Source organism: Condylostylus longicornis, unplaced genomic scaffold (assembly GCF_029603195.1).
Source record: "Condylostylus longicornis isolate FDR11 unplaced genomic scaffold, ASM2960319v2 ptg000075l, whole genome shotgun sequence".
Taxonomy (NCBI): domain Eukaryota; kingdom Metazoa; phylum Arthropoda; class Insecta; order Diptera; family Dolichopodidae; genus Condylostylus; species Condylostylus longicornis.
The window spans coordinates 3,635,216-3,647,464 of NW_026578043.1; positions in this window are offsets into that span (position 1 = coordinate 3,635,216).

Below are 12,249 nucleotides of genomic sequence, written 5' to 3' on the forward strand. Positions count from 1 at the left end.
TAAGTCTTTTACTAGGCCTGTTAGAAAGTGTTTGTTTGAAGTCCCCATCTTTTTCAGAACGGAAGTTATATTCAAAAAAAGATGAATAAGTAATCATTTCGCGAAAATTCGTCAAAATCCCTGCAACTCGCAAACCCTTGAGTTTTGGCACCCAGTTTCTGGAACAAACGTTTTACCCATTTTCGATTCTCTAACCCATGGTATATGTTGTTGTATACCATTCTGAATCACCATGTATGCATATACTAAAATTTATTAAAATCTAAAAATGTATTGCATTATATTTCATGCATTTTTTCCTGGAATACCCAATTTCATAAATTTTTTTATTCGATAAAGAATTTATGAATATATTTTGCGTAGGGTTATGCTACAACTGAATTACGCTACCGTAATAATCATTAATTCTGAATACAATTTGGGTGTGTGATCAAAACATTAGTTTTTGTTTATGATTCCTAGACCTTAATAAAATATTGGAGCATTATGAAAATATAATTTTAACTTTATTGTATCAATATTTTTTAAATAAAATATTGTTACAATAGTTTATGAAATTTTACGCTTAATACAAGTTGGTGGGGAAATGTCATATCACTGCAGTGACGCATATACTGAAAAATGTTTACTTAACTCTAAAAAGGTCTATAAGAACATAATTTTCAAATTTATTAAGGTAAAATCTAAGGTTTTGTTGATTGAATAGATTAAAAATTTACATTAGGGCACCATAAAGATTTATTGCAGTTTCATATACATTTTTGATAATATTTTTGCAAATTCCTTTTAGAAATTTATGTACAATATATTGCAAGCAGAGCTCTGATAAAAAAATGGATGTAAAAATTTTTAAAATTCCTTTTTCTTTTTTTTTTATTAATCTATAAATTATTGTTTTAAATCTTTAGGTTTTCAATTAGATGCAATGTTAAGGCAAATATTATGTAATATATTGAAATACTATGTAATATTGTTGCATATTACAGTGATTTGCTAACATAAAAAATGGCTAATGATATTATTGTATGTAATTTATTTGAAGCTGGTTAGCTATTATAGGTAATTGATTACACATTTTAAAGCATTAGTACCGCAGAGCCATGCAAGTAATAAAATGCTACAGTTGAAAACATTTTTTTTTTTAAATAATGCAGAAAGTATGTAGACATATTTTATAGGAATTTTTTGAGTTACATATAATTTAATTGTGTGCATAGGGTTTGTCACCTTAATTGTGTGCATAGGTTGAGAATACTTGAAGTTACTTTGAGTGTATTCAAGAATTTTTTTAACATTTATGTGTATATGTTAATCTAATTATATCTAATTTATATATTTGTATCTTTGTTATTATAAACATGTTACTTAAATCTGTAAAATCAATACTTATAAATCGTGAAGCTATAATGCTACAACTAGATACGAGTAACTCGCAATTATTGGTTTAGGGATATTGAATTTTAAAAATAAAAAATTTAGCAATAATTTATAACGAAGATATCTAATTTTTTTATTACCATTTTCAGATATTTTAAAACACTCTTAATGTTAGATATTGATCGCAGATGAAAGAGTATTCGATTTTATGACGCCTAGGTTAACTGCCTAAAAATATAAAATTTTCGAGTTATCTAGTTGTGGTATTGACCTCACGAAATTTACTATTATATATTTTACTTAACATTTTAAAGAAAGTATTTATTATCAACATCTGACCATTGGTGCAGTGGTTATGGCACCAGTCCTTTAACCGAAGGGTCTCGGGTTCAAACCCCGGTCAGGTCACTATAAAAATTATATTCAATATTATTATAACTTAATATACAATACTAATAAAAAAATATTATAGGTACAAGTAATTTTCAAATATTCCTAATATTCGATATTAAAAAAAAACTAAGAAAAATAAATAGTAAATATTAATAACCTCAAATAATTAATATATAAATAAAAAACTACGGCAGGCTAGTCACCTACCTAGTTAAACCCTATGACGCTATGAAACTAGTGCATGAGAAATCATGCACTAGTCCTATGCTCCTTCTAGGAGTGAACAAAGGAAAAAAAAAAAAAAAATTTATTATCAACGAAATATAATAAAGTCAAACCGAAAATTTTACAAAAAATATTAAATAATCTTAATTCTTAAACGCACATATTTATTCTGTAAAATATATGAAATGTATTAGGAGAAATGATAACTTCTTCATGATAACTATTTTAATAAACACATAGTTTTTTTTAATTGAATAATTTCTATAAGTTATTTAATTTGGTAAAATAGTCTTAAGTGAGTATGTCATTGCAGAAAGTTTTCTGTACTTGACTGAATCAGAAAATAGATATAATTTGCGACTTGACTAGTAATTACTAAAAAATTTGTCGACTGGGCAGGCTACAATTTAAATAAAACTGGTAGATTTTTTCAATAAGTGAAAATACTGCTTTTAAAAATAATCTAGCTATGCACTACATCATTAAAATAACTTTCATTCATATACGAATATATTTCAAAGAATGCATACTTTTAGGATGAGTAATGAATTCAATCTTTGAAATAGAACGAAAAAAAATGTAAAGAGGCGTTGACATAATATTTGAATTTGTAAATATATTTTCTTAAAAATAATTATAATTTTAATGAAGTGGCACTTACCGTTAGCTTTCTGCATTTATATAAATTTGGAAAAGCTTGCGTTTTCAGAGACATAAGGTGCAAAAATTCAAATTTTAAGAGGCTATAACTTGTGACGGAGTGAAGATAGAAAAAAATTAACCATTTATTAGTGTCTAAAAGTTACTAAACTTTACAGACTCCTACAGCTAGTGGTCTAGAAGAAAAGCGATATCAAAAATTTGGTAAAAACGGATTTTAGATGATAGGTAAATTTTGACGGCCTTTTTTTTTTTTTGTAATATCATATTTAGAAAAAACAGTTAAGAATAAATAAGAAGATTTTTAAATTAAAGCCTTATTTTTGTTAACTTTGTGGCTTAATAAAAAAATAAAAAATTTGACAGAGATTGCACTAGAAATTCGGAGTCTTTTTCTAAAGTTAATAAATTTTGCAGATCGATAAATTGTTTTATAAAATTAACTCGACTAGCTCAAAAGTAAAGAAGAAAACCTGTATTTCGTGTTAGAATTACCTCATTTCAGTTGTGTTTTCAAAGCTCTCATAATTAGTTTGCAATATTTAATGCTTAAAATATTGAAGTTGGTTTCACGTTTTGGTTTTTTACGTGGTATTTGTGATTTGAAAATTTTTTTCTTTTAACTAAAAATGTTTTTTATATATTTTTACCGACCGTATTGTGTAAACAATAGGTAGGTTATGTGATGGCAACAAATTTTGCATATCGAGTTTTCGGTGGGAACGTACTTCTCCATAGTAGGGAAGTGTAAGTAGACTATTTTTAGCAACCTGCCGGTCTGTCGGTCTGTCGGTCTGTCCGTCTGTCGGTCTGTGTGTGCACGGGTGTATCTCAAAATCGGCTGAACCGATTTTGATGTAAGTTTATTTCTACCATGGGACGGATCGATCAACTTTTGGTATATATCAGGCCTCGGAAACTGCACTTTTTAGCGGGCCTGTTTTACATTTTTGAGCATATTGAAGAACATATTCAACCGATTTACTTGAAATTTCATATATAAGTTTTGCTCTACCGGCGATGAAACCTCCTAACTTTTGGAAGAAATCAGGCGTCAGCAACTGGACGTTTACTACGGGCCAAATATACATTTTTGTGTATATAAAGAGAAATAATCAACCGATTTCATTGAAATTTAATATATAAATTCCTCGTATGAAAACTATAAACATATAAATTTTTTGGAAAGATCAGGGCTCGAGAACTGAACGAATTGATGGAGTTTCTTGAAATTTGATATTTGAGTTCTGGTTGTTACCGAAACTAACTGGCGAGCATTTCAGGGAATTCGGGTAGCACAAAGCGAAACTCTACTAAGAGCCAAATTTACATTTTTCTAGGTATGTTAACTATAAGCTTACTAATGTCCTAAAAATTGGAAAGAAGTATTTAACGGACATTTTTATAATATTCTGTAACACTTTCACTTAACTAGACAATACACATTGCGGTCGGTTATGTGCTGACCACATCAGATTTTTTTATTTTATTACAAACTTTAAAGTTTTTATTAAAAATTTCGGCAACTTTTTTTCACTCAAAATTGAAAGTTTTTGCAACAAATTGTTTTTTTTTTTTTAATTAACTTTATTGCTAATTTTTTATAATTTTGTTTATAATTTTCTTGAAATTTTAACTCTCTATAAGAAACTACAAAATCAAAATCGCAAAAAAAAAAGGCTGCCATTGATAAAAAAAAAATAATATTTACCAATTAACAATTTTACGTCAAATTTTTTTTTTAAATTCTGCATGACTCTCAGCACGCTAAAGCAATTTACTTTAAATGTGCACACAGTAGCGAGTTCTCTCGATCAAATTAAATGGAATCGAACAGCTCTTTCTCTCCAAAAAAAAAAACCGAACAAAAATATAAAACGATAATTAAATAAATTCTCCTTCGAAGTTTCGAGTTAATTTTTTGTTTTTCGCACTCAGAGCATTTTATTTTGTTGCATGAAGAATAGCGTGTGTAAATTTTATTTTAATTTTATAACATATTAAAAAATAACAAAATAGATAATAAAAATATAAAAATATTCTTATATTATTTTTTATTTTATTCAAATGTACTTACATACACACATATTTTTTAATATTCATGCATACATACATACGTAACGTATATCTTCCATATCAATGTGTATGATTTGATTTCATTGGTTGAATTGAAACTGATTTTCATCACGAAAATTCATATTAAATACAAACGTACCAAACCGTCAAAAGTCTACGAATTGCTGGCTGCTTTTTTTCAAATTGCTACAATTTTTAAACGTTTTTCAGTTTAAATAGTTAAAAAAAAATATTTATTCCGTCACTAGCCATATATTCTAAATATATTTTTTTATATCAATACATAATGCCGCACGATTTTGATAAATTTCATTATAAACTTATTTACTTATGTAATAAGATGTGTACATGTGTACTACTTGCAAAATATATACTTATATGTATCTGTGTTTTATGCATAGTATTTTCGCGTGTATATTTTTTTGACAGCGAGAAATCACTGTAATTATCTTATATTATGATCGTATGTATATTTTATGAATTATATGTGTACATATTATGTGTGTATATTTGTTATTTCTTTTTTCAACTATTTATAATAGCAATAATTATCCTTCTGAAATTATCATGAAAGAGAAGGCTTTTCATAACCTACTCAACCCGATCTTTTAATAATTTGTTTATACATAATATTACACACAATTTTGAAAATTGATTGTATTTCTTAAGATGAACTAAAATTTTATTTTACTTTTGTCCGTCTACCTACCTGAAGAGATTAATTTATTTTAATGGAAGTTTCCATTTAGAAAACTTTTGTGTTTCTCATATTTTGTAGAAATGCAATTAATAACAAGTTTTTTCCTTTCAAAACTTTATATTATTTATTATAATAAATTTTCTTTTCTTTATTTTAGTTCATGTTTACTTACCCATAATGCAAGAATTTAAATTTATTTTGGAGATGTTTCTTCAGGGAACAACAGTATTTCAATTCAAAATCTTCAAAATTTAACTAACGACACTATTTAACTTTATACTGTACTTAAATTCGGAAACAAATTCATTAAGTTTAATAGTACAAATTAGAGCTATATCTTAATTTTTGCTCTATGAGCAAAATTGGCTTTTCGAGTCTTCCTATGAACTTAATTCAGGTATGACAAAAATTTTAGAAATCACTTATAAGTGAATAACTCAAATAAAATTAATAAATTTTTCTGAATATAAATTGTATATTATCACGAATTTTTGATCAAAATTGCATAAATTTAGGATTATTTTTGTATTTTTATGTTTAGCACGATAGTTTTATTAAGTATAAGTATAGCAGGGAGTATATGAAGCGAGGAAATAAAAGAAGTATAACAATATTTATATTCAATTAAATTTTCAGTAAATTTAGAGATTAGCTACTCATTAAATATATTTGAAATCTCTATATGAGAAATGAATATAGAGGTTATCATGAATTTTGATATTTATATTTAAACATAATAGTGACACTGCATCAAAGAGTTCGTGTTCTATAACTTTATTCTTGTTCTATGTGCTTTAAGTGATTTATTATTTTTGTATGTGTGATTACTCTATATTTTCTAATGGAATATAACCGAGTTTGTTATTATATTGAGTTAAGGCTTTATAGTGTTATTATTTTAAAAAATTATTGTATATTCCCAAAGCGTTGTTATTTTAAACACATTAATGCTAAATTTTTTAAATTAGTTCGTAAGCAAAAATATTGCATGTCTAGTCCAATTTTCAATTGTTTATCCATTTCATATATATGGATTCGATGAAAAAGCACACCAGCTTATGACTTGAAAAATTTGAGTTGCAGTTAAATTTTGATTTGAAAACATGAAAAGAAAAGGAATAATTTTCTTTTTTTTTTATTCTTTTGTTTTAAAATTGATTGCTGCTGCAGGCAAATTATACATAATATTATATTTGCTATACTACACTATTACTTCTACTACAAATAAAATAATAATAATCCTTAATTTTTTATAATTTTAATTTTTAGTTTTATTCTTTTTTTTGTATTATGAATTCTGTTAATCTTAATGCGGTTTTGAATCGGGTCATGATACAATTTTCATTATTAATTGCGCTTATAATATGTGGACTATATGTATGTTACATTTTAATTTATTTATCTATATATGTGTGTAGATAGTATACCTACATTTAACTTAAAAGAGGAAAATGTACTAATATAAAAATTGAGAATATGCATGTAAAAATCGACATGCTTGCATGATAAGTTTTATATATTAAATTTGTTTTTGTTTTATGTATGGCAACAATTCCCACGATACGGTTTTTTGTCCAGAGGACAAAATAATTTTCAACCAGTTTCTTTTTCTTTTTTTTCAAAACATCATACTTGAAACATTTAACACGTAGCAAATATTTATATTTTTTATTCTTTATTGAATACTGAAATGATAAATAAAGTTGAGCGCTGGTTTTTTATATGAAAACCAATATCAAGTGAAATTTCATTTTAATTGCTATTTAACGATGCAGTGATTAAGTCATAAATTGAATCACAAATTAAACGCGGTTTGCGCTATACCTTTCCGAAAAATTAATTTTTATGAGAATTAGTTAAATTGAAATTATTAAAAACAAAAGAAGAGTTTATGAAAATCAGCTTTTAATTATTTTTAAAGAAATAGTCTTAAATTTTAATTTTTATTTAATTCTGGTGTTTAATAAAAAAAACAATAAAGTAACTTACAATTTCGTATTCTAAAATCAGTAACAGAATGTGTCACTTTTTGCAAATAAAGAGATGAAGTCTGAATTTTAGATTGATTAAAGTATGATATAGAATTTCGGCACTTAGTTTATGTTATTAGAAATACTTTTTCCTTTTCTACCGTGTAAAATTTCTTTGAAAACTGTGTAGCATCACTCTTTAATGTCAAATTCTTACTGTTATATTCTATACGGTTGTATAAAAATAAGCAATAAGTTCTGCCAATTACTAGTCATTTGAAATCACATGAAATTCACATGAGTTTTTTGTCTTTATTTTGTCGAATGTTTTTGCTGTCTATTAGTTTTTGCTCATACAAACAAAGTTTAGTGTTAAACGTATAAAATTGAAATTTTTTTTTTAAATGTCTTTTATTTAAAATTTTATTGAATAGTAGTGAAAAGTAAAAAATAAAATGCAATACTGGGTTTTACAATTATATATTGTGTAAATTTTGTATATCCCGTATGTTATGAGTGAATTTTGCGAATGCCATTAACTTGAGCGATTATTGTAATTTGCTCGTCAATAGACAAGATAAATGCTTCATATAGCTACTGTAAATTATCGTTGTCAATTCTATTTTCATGTTTTATTTTAAAAAAAATTTACTTGATTTTAGAAAGCTTGATCTGGATATAATTAAATCAAATTCTTGCATAAAATCAGTTTTAAAATTGTTACACAATTATTAAAATAAAAAAATAACTAAAAAAAAATGTGGAAATTGCACAAATTGCTCTTTAAAAATTTTATATGAAAAAGACTGTGACACTGTTATTTTGTATGAAATTCATTGATTTTCATGTAAAATTGTCTTCGTACATATTGGGAGGAACGATATTAATAATTGCTTTAGAAAGTTAACGAGTACGATATTCTTTTTTTGATGTCAAATTACTTCTTTGTATAGTAAAATATAAGTTGACCTTGAAAATTGTGAATAACCAAATGGTAAAGAATTATGTAGAATATTATATGAGATAATGGGACTAATGTTATATGAAATGTGGGTTGTATCCATTTTCTTACTTTTTGTTATATAAATTTGTTAATATGTTGCATTTTATTGTGATATTTCAGGTATATATGCATTAAAAAACTTTGGCTCTTTGATTACGGAACAGAAAGGCTTACATAATTGTTAATAGTAAAAACTTTTAAATATTAAAATAAAAATAAATAGTTTTAGCTGCAAGAGCTTTTTAAGGTAAAAATACTAAAGCTTATAGGTAAATTTAAACTGTATTTCGTTTTTTAATTTATATACATATATTTTTGCAAGTTTTGCGTGCATAAATGATTATTGCTGAGATTTTATATAATTGTTTCTTTTTGTTTTCTGTTGTATATTTACTATATTTACTATTTCCTATATTGTTTACTCTAATCCAGAGATTCACAAACTTGTCGTGTTTTTCAATTTTTGATGGACCCCCTGCTACTTTCTTTGACAGATTTAAATTTCTAACAGTCGCAAAATACACCTATGATGTGAGACAGTTAAAAATAAAATTTTCAAGCATACATACACAGTTGAAGTGGGAGTTTAAACGAAAGAAGAAAAATATTTGGTATAATAGCATATTGTCTTTCTAAAAGGGAATTTTTCATTAAAAAGATCTCCCATTTTCATTTCGTAGACTCCTATTTCCATTTGATAGACCCCCACTTTTGTTTTTGCACCCTCGTAGCATGTCTTCATGGACCCGTTGGGAATATAAAGACCACTTTGGCAATCACTGCTCTAATTGGTTGTCTACTCTTATCGGTTTTAATCTCATCGGTCGTATGAAACCGAAGAATATGGATCTTAATTCTGGTCTTAAAGAAAGGTGTTTAACAGAATTTATTTACATGGAAATAAATAGAAAATAAAAATTTACCACAAAATATTGTGCTAATATGTCAAAAACGTTTTCAAGCAGATAGTAGCGATGCGGGATTTTTGAAATCCTTTTTTTTTGCAGCTTTTTTTTTTTTATAAAAAAAAGTTCTAATACAGAAACCTATTTGTATGCTTTAATTATTTGTGATTTTGGAATATTTCTTTGCAAATTTTCGCTGCAATATTTATTTTGAACACATACACACTCAAGCTTAAATGTTTTTGAAATCGAATTAAAAATCTCACATAGTTGTTAATTGAAAATACACCCTTACAAGAAACACTTATAAAAAAGTATAGTTTTAATGTTTAAATGAACAAAAATAAAATACATTTCTCACCTTAATTATATAACGTTCTCATACCTTTTAAATTTTGCACAAATGTTCGTAAATAGGCACATCTTAATCGTCTTAGATTTCGTCTTAACTTCATTTTGTAAAATCACTAGAAACCATTCAACAACAAAATACTTTCATACATATTAAACTATGCTATAAGTGCATTTAAAAATTTAAAATTTTAATTTTATAAAAATACATATCTTTAATTTTTTATATAGAACATTTTGAATTTAACACCGTCAGGCGCGGTCCTGCTGTATTCGTCGCCCTAAGCGGTTCCTAAAAAGTGCGCCCCCCCCCCCCCCTTCAACCGTTTCACCTATTTTATTACTGTGAACAAAATTTAATGGGCATTGCACATTGTGCATCATAAAGCACTTTCTTGTAACCTTATTGTGCTGAATTATAGAATTAAAGTCTGGAACTAAACTTTCAATTTTTTGTTTTATAAATTCAAAAACAATGTAATTTATTTAACTGTACGTTTTTTTATGAAGTTATGATCAGATTTATATCAATCATTTAAACTTGATTTTTTGATTTTAACAACCAAAAAATTTACTTTTTGACGTACAAGTGAAACTTATTGTAAAAGGTTCTATGAAAATTATATCAAATGAACTTTTTCAAAGCTTATTTGAATATGAAAAAAAGTAAAAATTTATTTTTATTTTTATTCGTAATTTTAAATTTACGAATAAAATTTAGCTTTTTATTTCACAAATCACTTGAGAAATGAAGCAGCGTATAAAAAAAGTTTCGACTTGCATTCAAAAATTTAAGGAAAATCAAAGTTTCGTTCTAAAATTTATGACTTGAAAACTAAGCTTTTTATGAACATTGGTACAAGCTTTTATACTGTTCGTTAAATTTTTTAGACTTTATTAAAATAAATGCATTTACTGGTATTTATAGGCTTGTTTTTTTGAAATTTCAGAATGTCGTTTTGCTTAACTGTTTTAATTTTGGAGATAAATGTGTGAAGCAAATTATGCGCCATTTCATTTTATCAATTAAAATTTAATTCTGTGATTGATAACAGTTTTTTCAAAAACGAAAGCAGAACATAGTAGTAGAAATTCATAACGATCATGTAATTTTAAAATTCATTCAAAAGTTTTTGTTGTTAAACAAAAACAAAATATTGGTATACACAATCTCAATATCAAGCTATGCTTTCCATCATTTAAGAATATTGCTCTCATTCTCTTTTTTAATTTCTTTCTATTCTCATTCTTAATTTGTGTTTTTTTTTGTTTTGTTCTTGTTGTTTACTAATGCAATAGTATACAGAAAAGTAATACATTATAATAATGTGTTTGTTTGTTTGGTGAGTGGGCGACAACTAAGCAAAAATAAAATTTTGCATGTATGAAACAATTTAAATATAATGTGTACGAACGAGTGTAGCCACTAAGCATAATAAAAACCTTGCTTTGTGATATAATTATATGTGTACGAGCGAGTGTTGATAGGGAGCAATCTCAGCAAAATAAAAATTTTGCTTTATGAGATAATTATATGTGTACGCATGAGTGTTGATCTTATTCATATTAGACAATATAAATTATGTGTACATGTGTATTTTTGAATATTTTTATTTTTTGCGTACATTGCTTCTATATATGTATGTATATTATATGAGATGATTTCACTTATATATATGAACGATTGAATGTATACAGCTGTGTGAAATAATATTCTGTGTTTATAGGCATATACAATACATAAAAAATAAGAATGAAAGAGTAGTGTAGAGTAAAGAAATGTATGAGTAATTTTAATTCTATGAACATTTTTTGTTATATGGTGCAAATAGAAAATATGTGTAGGAACAAAATACATATTATGTTTGCATGTAGGTAGATTTTATTAAGTTAATTTCGCTATAAATTGATGTATAAAAAAAAACTTGAAATCCTTTTTTTGGGTGAAAATTTTTTTTTTTAAATTTAGGGGTTTTTTAAGTTTTCAATGGCGCCCCTATTTTTTATCGCCCATTGCAAATGCATACTTTGCATGTATGATAAATCCGGGGCTGAACACCGTCATATACAAAAGATTATAATCAGTATTAACTTTAATAAAAGTGCCGCCAATGAAATCGTTTGAAAGCAATTATATGTGCAATATACAATAAAAAAAAAGAAAAACCAAAAATAAATTTAAAATACTTTACAAAACGTGATTATTTTTGATGCCTGAAAATGCATTTTTATAAATTACATACACGCTAACAATTCGCTGAAAAAAAAAAAAGAAATATTAAATAAAATTTAAACAATAACAACAACGTCAGTAAAACCAATTACTACAGGAACAATTATAATAATAGAAGCTGCTAGAAACTATTAGCCAAAGACCGAGGCAGTAGTCACCCATGTATAAAACTAAATTTAATATATATGTATATATAACATAATTAAAGCCATTTTAAAACTAGAAAGTACAATAAATACAAAAGAAAAGAAAAAATTACTATAATAGAAAAATATAAAACAAAGCTAAGCGCGATAAATATAAAAGAAGGAAGCCATTTTTTAATTATGCAAAAATAAATTTTATGATAATTACCG